At 36.8% G+C, this 11,374-nt stretch overlaps 1 non-coding gene across 1 annotated transcript; it reads right to left on the bottom strand.

The window, feature by feature from the left end:
- Nucleotides 1-285: 285 nt before the first annotated feature.
- On the bottom strand, nucleotides 286-392 carry LOC121229750 (small nucleolar RNA R71). The gene has a single exon (XR_005927705.1). It is a non-coding gene; the product is annotated as a small nucleolar RNA R71 (small nucleolar RNA).
- Between the last annotated feature and the right edge of the window lie 10,982 nt (nucleotides 393-11,374).

Genomic DNA, 11,374 nt, shown 5'->3' with positions numbered 1-11,374 from the left:
TTTGAACTGAAACCTAATACTATTCAACTGATACAATAGTTTGTTCAGTTTGATGGTTTGTAGGACGAGGATCCAAACAATCATTTAGCAAATTTTCTGGAATTCTGCGACATATTTAAGATCAATGGCATCTCTGAAGATGCCATTTGCCTTCGGTTGTTTCCCTTTTTATTGAGGAACAATGCTAAACAGTGGTTGAACTCGTTACCGCGAGGGTCAATCACCACTTGGGAACAAATGACCGGAAAATTTTTACTTAAATATTTTCTGCCAGCTAAAACGGCTAAATTGAGGAATGATATCTCTTTTTTTGTGCAGATGGATTTAGAAACTCTTTATGTCGTATGGGAGAGATACAAGGATCTATTGAGAATGTGCCCTCACCATGGGTTGCCTCTTTGGCTATAAGTTCAAACTTTCCACAACGGTTTGAATCCTTCGACTAGACAAATGATTGACGTAGCTGCTAGTGGAACTATCAATAATAAGGCATCTAAAGAGGCTTATGAGTTCATAGAAGAGATGTCACTGAATAATTATCAGTGGCAAGTCATAAGGACAAAACCAACAAAGGTAGCCGGCGTTTTTAATGTTGATTCAATTACTAAATGTAGCACCCCAAACCCGGCCCAGAAGTTATGGCTGGATCCAACATGCCACATCAAAAATGTTAAAAAAAAATTTTCCATTCTAAGTCCAGAAAATCGTGCTTGATGTTCAAAAGATTAATTCATTAAGGGTTAAAGTGAATGGAAGCTGTGCACCAGGTAGGAAACCGGAAAAGAGGTGGTGAGTCCATCGGACTGCTTAAGTACCAAGCTCCCTTCGGATCCAATCCTAGACATGCATACCGCCATTGCCACACCTTAACGTCATGGATATTTCTAGGAAACCGATTTGATTAAGTCATTTTTAGGAAAAGTGATTAATTTTGGAAAAATACTTTCATTGCGGAAGCTTTGCTTGTTGTCGTGTTATTTTGAAATCAACTGTTGTTTTTGAAAACGCGCCCTAAAGCTATCCAATTTCAACAGTTAAAATAAGTATTACCTATCTTAGTAATACATATTAAAACCATCAAAAATAATTAAGCGGCCTTATTACATTTAAAAGCCCAAAAACTTCAAACGTAAATAAAAGGATGTCCAGTTCACCAGAAGAAAATCAAACTTTCAGAACGGGTGGCCACTCCGAATTCCCTCACAGCTCCAAGCCCACTATGGTTGGGGATTTCCTGCGTGGATGAAAATAAAAGGGGTGAGTTTGGGGAAACTCAGTGTGTAAGGAAAACCCATTCAAAGCCCAAGTCAGCTCAAGCCCATTCAGGTAACAGTGGTACTGGGCCAGAGCCCTTTTCAGATTACAATAAACTGGGCCTTAGCCTCTTATTCAGATAACAGTATGGCCTATAGGCCCATTTCAAAGTACATGCAACATCAGTAAACATATGCAAGCCCATTTGGGGAGACTACTCAACCCACCAACCATTACACTCTACCCATACCAGCCATACACTCCATGTGGGGAATAGCTCAACCCACCCAGCCCAACACTCCACAGTTGCAGCCTTGCTACTCAGTTAACAGTAAATTGAGGCAAAGCCTCCAGTATGTGGACAAGCCACTTTTAGTACTTCCTCCGTCAATATCCCAGTCCCATGCATCAGATAATAACAACATGGCATGCAGTAAATAACAACAGTCAAACATGCATTTAGGTCAATTTAACCCTAGGGGTATTTCGGTAATTTATCTACTAGGGGTAAAACTGTAAATTTTCCACTTTTAAAGGTATTTCAGTAATTTATCTATTTTAGGGTTTTTCATGCATATTCCTACCTTTCACGTACTAACAGAATCACTACCGAGGGTTCTTACCGAATTGGGCCCGTTGGCCCATCATTCCAATTTTGGCCCATTAAGCCCAAAAATATCGAGGGCACAAAAATCATGCACTTTGCAGTCCAAATTTTGCAGCTTACCAAAAACATTAATCGATTTACCTCACGAGCATTCGCACACTCGCAAATCTACAAAATACCGGTTTTCGGCGTTTCGGCTTTTCGACTTTTGCCGATCCAGACTAAGAAAGAGGGTGTTAGTTACACACCTGTTTGCGACGATATGCTGACGAAATCCACACACGAACCGCCTACAATTGGATTACTAACACGTTAATCTAACTATTCAAATACAAACTACGTATTAACCCCTTACAATATTCGGCTAACCACACCTACAGATCATAGTAAGCTTATAAGAAAACAATAAGCAACTCATTAACAAATTTTTGTCAATGTTTACCACATAATCATAATTTCACTGCAAGCTGTTTTCCTGAGCAACAGTCACTAAATCATTTATAACTGGAGCTACGAAACTCCAAATCAAGTTCCGTTAATTTTCTTTGAAAATAGACTCTTATATCTTCTATCCATAAAATTTTAAGAATTTTTGGTTTAGCAAATCAATACCAGATTTTTCTCAAAGTTTCCCATGTTTCACTGTTTGACTAATCTGACCACTCTTCATTACGAATCAAATTTCTCATTGTACAGAATTCAAAATATGTTCTCGTTTATTCCATTTGAAACTAGACTCATTAAGATTTAATAACATAATTTATGCAGCTTCTAACTCATCTCCCACAATTTATGGTGATTTTCCAAAGTCACATTACTACTGCTGTCCCAAGCAGATTTATTACCAAATCACTCTTTCACACCTAACTTGCATGCTTGTTATTTAAACATGTATATCACCAATCAATCATCACATATCTATGATTTTACTTAAGTATAATCTCCATTTCATCATTTTAAAGCACAACATGTTAGCTGATTTTTCCCTTTAGCATCTAAGGCACATGCATGCTCATTTGTTTGGCTCAACTTCACATATCTTCCATTTTTCATCAAAAGAACATGAAACAACAACAATTTCCTTCATTTTAATTCATGACCAAATGCTCACAACACAACTAAAAATCAAAATATACTTCAAGAGTTAAGGTAGAATCAAGAAGAACTCATGAACCTCAAAATAGAAGCAAGGTACCAAGAACTTACCTTCAATTTTCCTCATCCTAATGACAGAATACTCAAGAACTTTCTCCTCTCCTTTCTCTTCTCTAACTTTCAGCTATGATGAACAAAGATGGACAAAACTTTGTTATTTTCACCCATTTTTCTTTTAATAAAACTTCATATTTCATCCATTTAATTCTTTAATACAAAAGACATGAAATTCTTATCATGAAACATTTACCTAACCCATTATCATGGAACATTTACCTAACCTATTATCAATTTGTATCAATTTGTACCATAAATTATGGATATCAAGTGCACATTTTGTCTACAACAACATGATGGCTGGCCACTTCATATAAAATGGGAGGTTTGTCATGTAAATCCTCCTATTTTGCACTCCTATTTATTTGGCGACTTCAATTTAGCCTATAGCATTTTCAAACATTTTCACATAGGTCCTATTTCATAATTTCACTCCCTTTTTCTTATAGAACAAAAATTACCGGGTTCTATATTAAGCTTGGGCCTTCTAGAGGCCCACTAACATAATTAAACCTATGCCAACATTCACAGGATTCCCGAAAATTGGGGCGTTACATATGCTTTCCAATCAGGTAGAACTTTTGAATAGAAAAATTGATGGTTTACTTGGTTCTACACAGGTTTATCCAAATTTCTCATGAAGAGGCCAAGGCAATTAGAGGCCACTACCCCTTCCAGGCTTCCAACAACAACTTTACCAGCAAGAGAAAAAGCAGAGCCTTGAGGAGATGATGACAAAGTTTATTTCAGTAGCGGAGACTCATTTTTAGAACACTGAAACTGTATTTAAAAATCAGCAAGCATCAATTCAAGGGCTCGAGAATCAAATAGAACAGCTGGCTAAGATGATTTCAAAGAGACCACCGGAGAGTCTACCTAGTAACACCGAACCAAATCCAAAAGAGCATATGAAAGTAGTTATATTAAGAAGTGGGAAGGTGTTAGCTGAATCTGAAAAGAAGATGCCACCAGAAGCTGACAGAAAAGAAGATGAGGGGGTAAAACCCGAAAATAATGAAAAATCAGTGTTGAGGGAATATAAAACACCAATCCCGTACCCAGCAAATTTGAAGAAAGACAGCATGGATGCACAATTCGGTAAATTTCTTGAAGTTTTTAAACAGTTACATATTAACTTACCTTTTGTTGAAGCTATCTCGTAGATGCCTGCATATGCAAAATTTTTGAAGGAGCTTTTAACAAATAAAAGGAAGTTTGAAGAATTATCTACAGTGGAACTCAACGAGGAGTGCTCAGCTATACTCCAAAATAAATTGCCAACCAAACTGAAAGATCCATGAAGTTTTACTATTCCCTGCTTAGTTGGTAGTTTAAATGTTGAGAAAGCGCTAGCTGATTTAGGAGTTAGCATTAATTTGATACCCTACAAAATGTTCAAGCAACTTGGCCTTGGGGAACCAAAACCTACTAGGATGAGTATTCAACTAGCTGACAGATCTGTTAAATATCCTAGGTAGAGGATGTACTTGTAAAAGTAGATAAATTCATATTCCCTGTTGATTTTGTTGTGCTTGACATGGATAAGGATGTTAAGGTGTCTTTAATTTTAGGTCGCCCATTTTTAGCCACTACTAGGGCTGTTATTGATATGGGTGATGGTAAACTTGTGCTTAGGGTAAGTGACGAAGAGATTATTTTTAAAATTTATGATGCCATGAGATTTTCTAGGGAACAGGATGAATCATGTTATTTTATTGACTCTATTGATCATGCTACTCAAGATTCTTTACAGGAAATCATACATAAGGACACGTTGGAACTATGTCTTGCTCAAAGAGATGAGGTAAATGATGATGATTCTACGACAAGTAAGATAAAAGCTGAACTAAATTCCAATGAGCCTTCACTGAGAGAGAAGAGCTACGAGGGTATTGAGGTAAACAATAAATTAAAATTAAAGCCCTCTATTAAAGAACCTACTAAATTGGAATTAAAACAACTACCAGATCACTTAGAATATGGGTTTCTTGGAAATAATTCCACATTACCAGTGATTATTGCGTCAAATTTATAGCCAACCGAAAAAGACAAGTTCCTCCAAGTATTAAAGGAGCATAAAAGAGCCATAGCTTGGAAGATTTCTGATATAAGAGGGATCACCCCTTCTTTTTGCACACATAAAATTTTAATGGAAGATGAATATAAACCCTGTGTGCAAGTTCAATGACGATTGAATCCTACCATGAAAAAAGTCGTAAAAGTTAAGGTAATTAAACTTCTAGATGCTGGAATTATTTATCCTATTTCTGACAATTCTTGGGTGAGCCTTGTGTAGGTTGTTCCTAAGAAATGAGGCATGACTGTTGTAGCTAATGAGAAGAATGAACTGATCCCAACACGAACAGTCACAGGATGGAGAGTTTGGATTGACTATAGGAAATTGAATGATGCCACAAGAAAATACCACTTTCCCTTACCATTCATTGATCAAATGTTGGAAAGATTATCTGGGGATATGTATTGTTGCTTGCTAGATGGACTTTCTGGTTATTTCCAAATCCCAATAGCTCATGAGGACCAAGAGAAAATGATATTTACATGTCCATACGGTACGTTGGCTTATCGATGAATGCCTTTTGGATTATGTAATGCTCTTGCTACTTTTCAGCGATGCATGTTGGCCATTTTTGATGAACTCGTGGAAGACATTATGGAGGTATTTATGGATGACTTCTCAGTATTTGGTAACTCTTTCCATCTTTGCCTTAAAAATTTAAAATGAGTGCTAATGAGATGTGAAGAAACAAATCTAGTACTGAATTGGGAAAAATGTCACTTCATGGTTCGTGAAGGGATTGTGTTAGGCCACAAAATTTCTAGCAAGAGAATCGAGGTTGACAAAGTAAAAGTCGAAACTATTGAGAAATTACCTCCCCCTAGTTCAGTTAAGGCTATTCAAAGCTTTTTTGGTCATGCTGGATTTTATAGAAGGTTTATTAAAGATTTTTCTAAAATAGCTAAGCCTTTAACGAATTTACTAGAAAAATATGTGCCTTTCAGTTTCAGTCAGAAATGTTTAGAAGCATTTAATACTCTTAAGTATAAATTAATCAATGCCCCAATTGTGGTTGCACCTGATTGAAATTTACCCTGTGAACTAATGTGTCATGCGAGTGATTTTACAGTGTGTGCGGTTCTTGGACAGCAAAAAGACAAGCACTTTCAACCGTTCTACGATGCTAGCAAAACTTTGACAGCCGCACAAGAAAATTATACAACGACTGAGAAAGAATTGTTGGCCGTGGTTTTTGCATTTGATAAATTTAGACAATATTTAATATTATCTAAAGTTTTTGTTTACACTGACCATTCAGCTCTTCAATACCTCCTTACTAAAACAGATGTAAAACCTCGACTAATAAGATGGATTCTATTGTTGCAGGAATTCGATTTAGAAATTCAAGATAAGAAAGGAGCAGAAAATCTTGCAGCAGATCATGTATCTAGATTAGAAAACTCACATCTCAAGGGACTTGGCGAACATGAGATAAACGACTCATTCCCTTAAGAACAACTCGTTGCTATATCTGACTCTGAGGAACCTCTGTTCGCAGACATTGCGAATTGTTTTGTTGCTAACATTGCGCCAAAAATGTTGACACATCAACAAAAGAAATACTTCTTTACTGATGTGAAAACTACATTTGGGAAGATCCTTTTCTTTTTCGTATATGTGCAGATCAAGTCATTAAAAGATACATTACGAAGTCAGAAACAATTAGAATCTTGGAACATTGCCACTTAGGACCGACTGGAGGACATTACAGTGGGACTAGGACAACATATAAAACACTCGAATTAGGTTTTTATTGGCCCACACTATTCAAAGACGCCAATAGGTATGTTACTTCTTGTGATAAATGCTAACAAACAAGTAATATCTCTAAAAGTTACGAAATGCCTCAAACTTACAAGCTTTCATGTCAAATATTTGATGTATTGGGTATTGACTTCATGGGTCCATTCCCTAGGAATAAATACATATGAGTAGCCGTTGATTATATGTCTAAATTGGTGGAAGCCCAAGCCTTACCTAACAATGATGCTAGAGTGGTGGTGAAGTTGCTTAAGAAACTTTTCTCTCGATTTGGAACACCTAGAGCAATTATCAGTGATAGGGGTACTCATTTCTGTAATGCTCAATTTGATAAAACCCTTAAGAAATATGGAGTTTCCCACAAAACAGCTACTCCTTACCATCCCCAAACTAGCGAAGAAGTAGAAGTCGCTAACTGAGAGCTTAAACGTATCCTAGAAAAGACTGTAGAGTCAAATAGGAAGGATTAGGCAAAGAAAACAGATGATGCTTTATGGGTCTATAGAACTACTTTTAAGACCCTCATAGGAACATCTCCTTACAAACTTGTTTACGGGAAGAGTTATCATTTATCGTTTGAACTAGAACATAAAGCATTCTGAGCTATAAAATTTCTGAACTTTGATCCTAAACTCGCAGGTGAAAAGAGATTGATGTAGCTGAACGAGTTAGATGAATAGCAAGCTAATACCTATGAGAACTCACGATCAGGGTATTGAGGTAAACAATAAATTAAAATTAAATCCCTCTATTGAAGAACCTACTAAATTGGAATTAAAACAACTACCAGATCACTTAGAATATACGTTTCTTGGAAAATTAGGGACTAAATTAAAAAAATTGCAAAACTTGGATTCTAGAAGCAATTTGTATGAAATTGATTTAGATTACAAATTAGAAGGTCTTGGAAAGCAATTTACCCAATTTTTAAATTTTTGGACAAAAATGGGCTTACATGGATGAAATTTTAAAGAAAGGGCTTAAAGGCATTTTGGTCATTTGTCATTTTAATGAAATAAAACGGGAAAAATGAACCAAAATCAGCTCATTTTCTCCTTCATCCAGCCGAAACTTCAAGGGTCACCATAGCTAGGGTTTCAAGCTTTTCAAGCTCAATTGTAAGTGCATCCAAGCCCCGTTTTTAATATTTTTTGTATTTTTGAAATCCCGGTAACTTGCTCTCTTCATTTCTACCCATATTTCATGCTAGGGTTCATGTTTAAAAATTTACCCATGCATGAGTTACTTGTATTTTGATGTTTTATGGAGGAATATGAAAGTTTGATGTGTGTTAAACAACTTTTCCTAGGTGATTTTCATGAAAAACCCTTATAGGGACCATTTTGCAAATGTTGTAAAATGTGTGTAGAAATGAGAAAATAATGGAAAATGTGGGCTACCATAAGAGGGAAAAGTGTTTGGCTAGGCTTGAGTAAGGTAGAAATTGCATGCGTTTCATTATACGAGCCTAGGGACTAAATCGTAAAAATGTGAAAGGTTAGGGGCAAAACGATCATTTCGACCGGGGGTGGAATTTAGACTTGAAATGTATAATGTGGAGTGTTAATAATCTATTTTTATTGTTATAGGCCCCGAGGAACAAATTCTGGAGGTCGATCGAGGAAAACAAAAGGTTTCAGAATACCCGAAACACGACACCGAAACGAATACCAAGTTTGGATAACACCAGTAAACTTGTAGTATGCATAATTGTATGATTTATGAATGTATGATAATTTAATTTCTTGATAGTATGAATATTCATGAAATGCATTCTTGATAAAGAATTGTTGTTAAAAGTCTCAGTTGAGGTTGAAAAAGGGAATTCGATGGGTAATCCGTAATTATATGTGATTTGAGATCCTGCATGTATTACAGAAAGGATTTAGCCCAGACGGGTAATCCGTTGATCTCAATTATAAAAAGGATCTAGCCCGAACGAGTGTTCCTTTGAATGATCAAACCTCCCGAAGAATATATGTGCATTATGGATTTAGCTCAGACGGATAATCCGATTAGGGTCTGAATTTAGCCTGGACTGGTAATTTAGACCCGAGCTCATTAATGGTGTTTGTTGTTATAAGGGATTTAGCCTAGACTGGTAATCTCGACATCACTTTATGAGTTCATAAAATAGGGGATTTACCCTGGACTGGTAATCCCGCCATAAGGTGTGAGGTTCGCGAGAGTGCATATCTAAAATGATCATTCATATGAATTGACGGATAATGGGTATTCCATCGAGATTTCCTAGAAACCCACGAGATTAACATGGGATGTAAATGTGAATGAGATGTTGAATGATGAGCTCATTTAGTTAAATTACATGATGCTTGATTATGTTACTAATCCATTGATTGAGTGCATGTAATAGGGAACCATTTCATATTTTTTGGTTTCCTCATCGATCATGGATGCATGTTAATTATTTGGTAAGTTTACTTTCCTGTTATTCAAGCTTACTAAGCATGTAAATGCTTACCCCTATCTTTTTCCTTGTCTCACAGAGTTAGATGACTCATAAGGATTGGAAGACGATTGGAGAGTCAACACACTATCAACTAGACAAGTTTTGGTATAAAGACATTTCTATTTTGTTCAATGGCATGTATAGGATTTTTGAGTATTTTGTTATATGTGTCATTTGCTTTGCCAAATGAAGGCATGTAAAAATATGTTTATCTCTTTGTATATGGCCATAAAAATTGGCTTAATTGAAGTAGGCTATGACCCATAAATCTTTGCATGTTTATGTTCTTATAAAAACGAGCCAAATTTTAAATGCGTTACAATAACATGAAAACCCATAAGTATAAAATGGGAAATAACCTTTCACGTATGAAACCAATGATATGAGGTTTCTATACAGCAAGCTCTGTCAAGTTCATCTACAAGTGTATAATTATGTTTTACTTTGAATTTGGTAGCCACTAAGCCTAAGTAGTAGAAAGGAGTGACTAAAGGCTTGGAAAATAGCCTATTAGAGTCTACACGGTTAGACACATGGGCGTATTTCTAGGCCGTGTGTGACACACGGCTCCCTCCTATGGGTGTGTACTATAGCCGTGTGTCCCCTGCACTTAAAATTTTAAGTTAGTATAGGACACGGGTAGGCCACACGGGCGTATGCCATAGCCGTGTCCTAAAGTCAATATTGTACACGAGCAGGCCACACAGGTGTGTGCCATGACCGTGTTTAAAAGTCAGTGTTGCCCACGGACTAAGGGCATGGGTGTGCCTAAGCCACACGGGCGTGTGACATTTTAAGACAAGGAAAATTTTTTTGAGGAGCCCAAGGTTTATCGAACGTGCCCGAATTTGTCCCGCACTGCCTCTAGGTATGTTATAGGCCTCGAAAGCCTATATAAGGGATGAGATATTCGTGGTTGAAAGGTTTTAAATTTGAGAGAAAATTTGCGACCCAAATAGTGTGTTACAAGTGTTAATCCTCGGTAATGCCTCGAACCTTATCCCAGCGTCGAATACAGGTGAGGGGTATTGCATATACCCCTAAAGATATAGTGGATTGGAATAAAGCTACTTGAAGAAAAGAAGCGTCAAATAAGTCGAGATTCGACAAGACGGGGCAAATTGGTCATTCTTAAAAGTCTTTACTCCATTATCGTTACATGACAATGAGTAAAAAAGGGCAGCTGTAGAGCCCAATTTTAGCCTGGGCCCAATAGACATTAAACAGTCTATTACAGTCCAATTTTTTAAACAAGCCCAAACCCTAAACAGCCCAAAACGAAAACATATCTGACCCAAACTAAAACAAGCCCAAAATGTCCCAAAAACTGAACATTTTCGGCAAAAGAGAAAAAGGGTCAAAAACCCTAGCAATCTTGCGCCGCTCCCCACGTGTCTCGCCAGCATGTTCAATGCCCGAGGCCTGACCATCCCTGGCTCGTCTGTGGCTCTTACACCAGAATAGCCAAAGTAGCCCCCCGTTGACGCCTAGCAGGTCTGCGAAAGAAAACCAAAAGCAACAGAAAAATAGCAAAGGAAACAGTAACAAAGAAAAGCAAAAACATATTATATTTGTGACACTTTTGGCTATAAAAGAACGAAACACCAATGTAAAAGGGGGAGATTTTTCTAAAAAAAAAAAGAGGAGATTGATTCGAATATTAGAAGGTTATCATCCTTTTATTTTTTTTCCTTTATTTTTTCTTCGAAACTACATATACATATACCTATATTTTTATATTTTCTTTTTTAAAACTATTTTATGTATAGGTCAGTTATATAAAAAAAGAAAGAGAAAAAGTTACCTTTTGGGCTTCGGCCATCGTGCGCGGGGGTCGACGACGGCGGGCGGCGGTCTGTGACTTGAGCTAGGCCAAAAGGGGAGAGTTTGAGAGAATAGGGAGGAGAGCTTTTCTTGTTTTTTTTTTTGAGAAAAGGAGGAAATGATTTTTTTTTAAAAAAATATGACTTATATAGGCTGGCAAAACACACCG

This window comes from Gossypium hirsutum, chromosome A05, assembly GCF_007990345.1.
Source record: "Gossypium hirsutum isolate 1008001.06 chromosome A05, Gossypium_hirsutum_v2.1, whole genome shotgun sequence".
Lineage (NCBI taxonomy): Eukaryota > Viridiplantae > Streptophyta > Magnoliopsida > Malvales > Malvaceae > Gossypium > Gossypium hirsutum.
The sequence above is the reverse complement of the archived record's forward strand: the minus strand, read 5'-3'. Positions and strand labels throughout refer to the sequence as shown.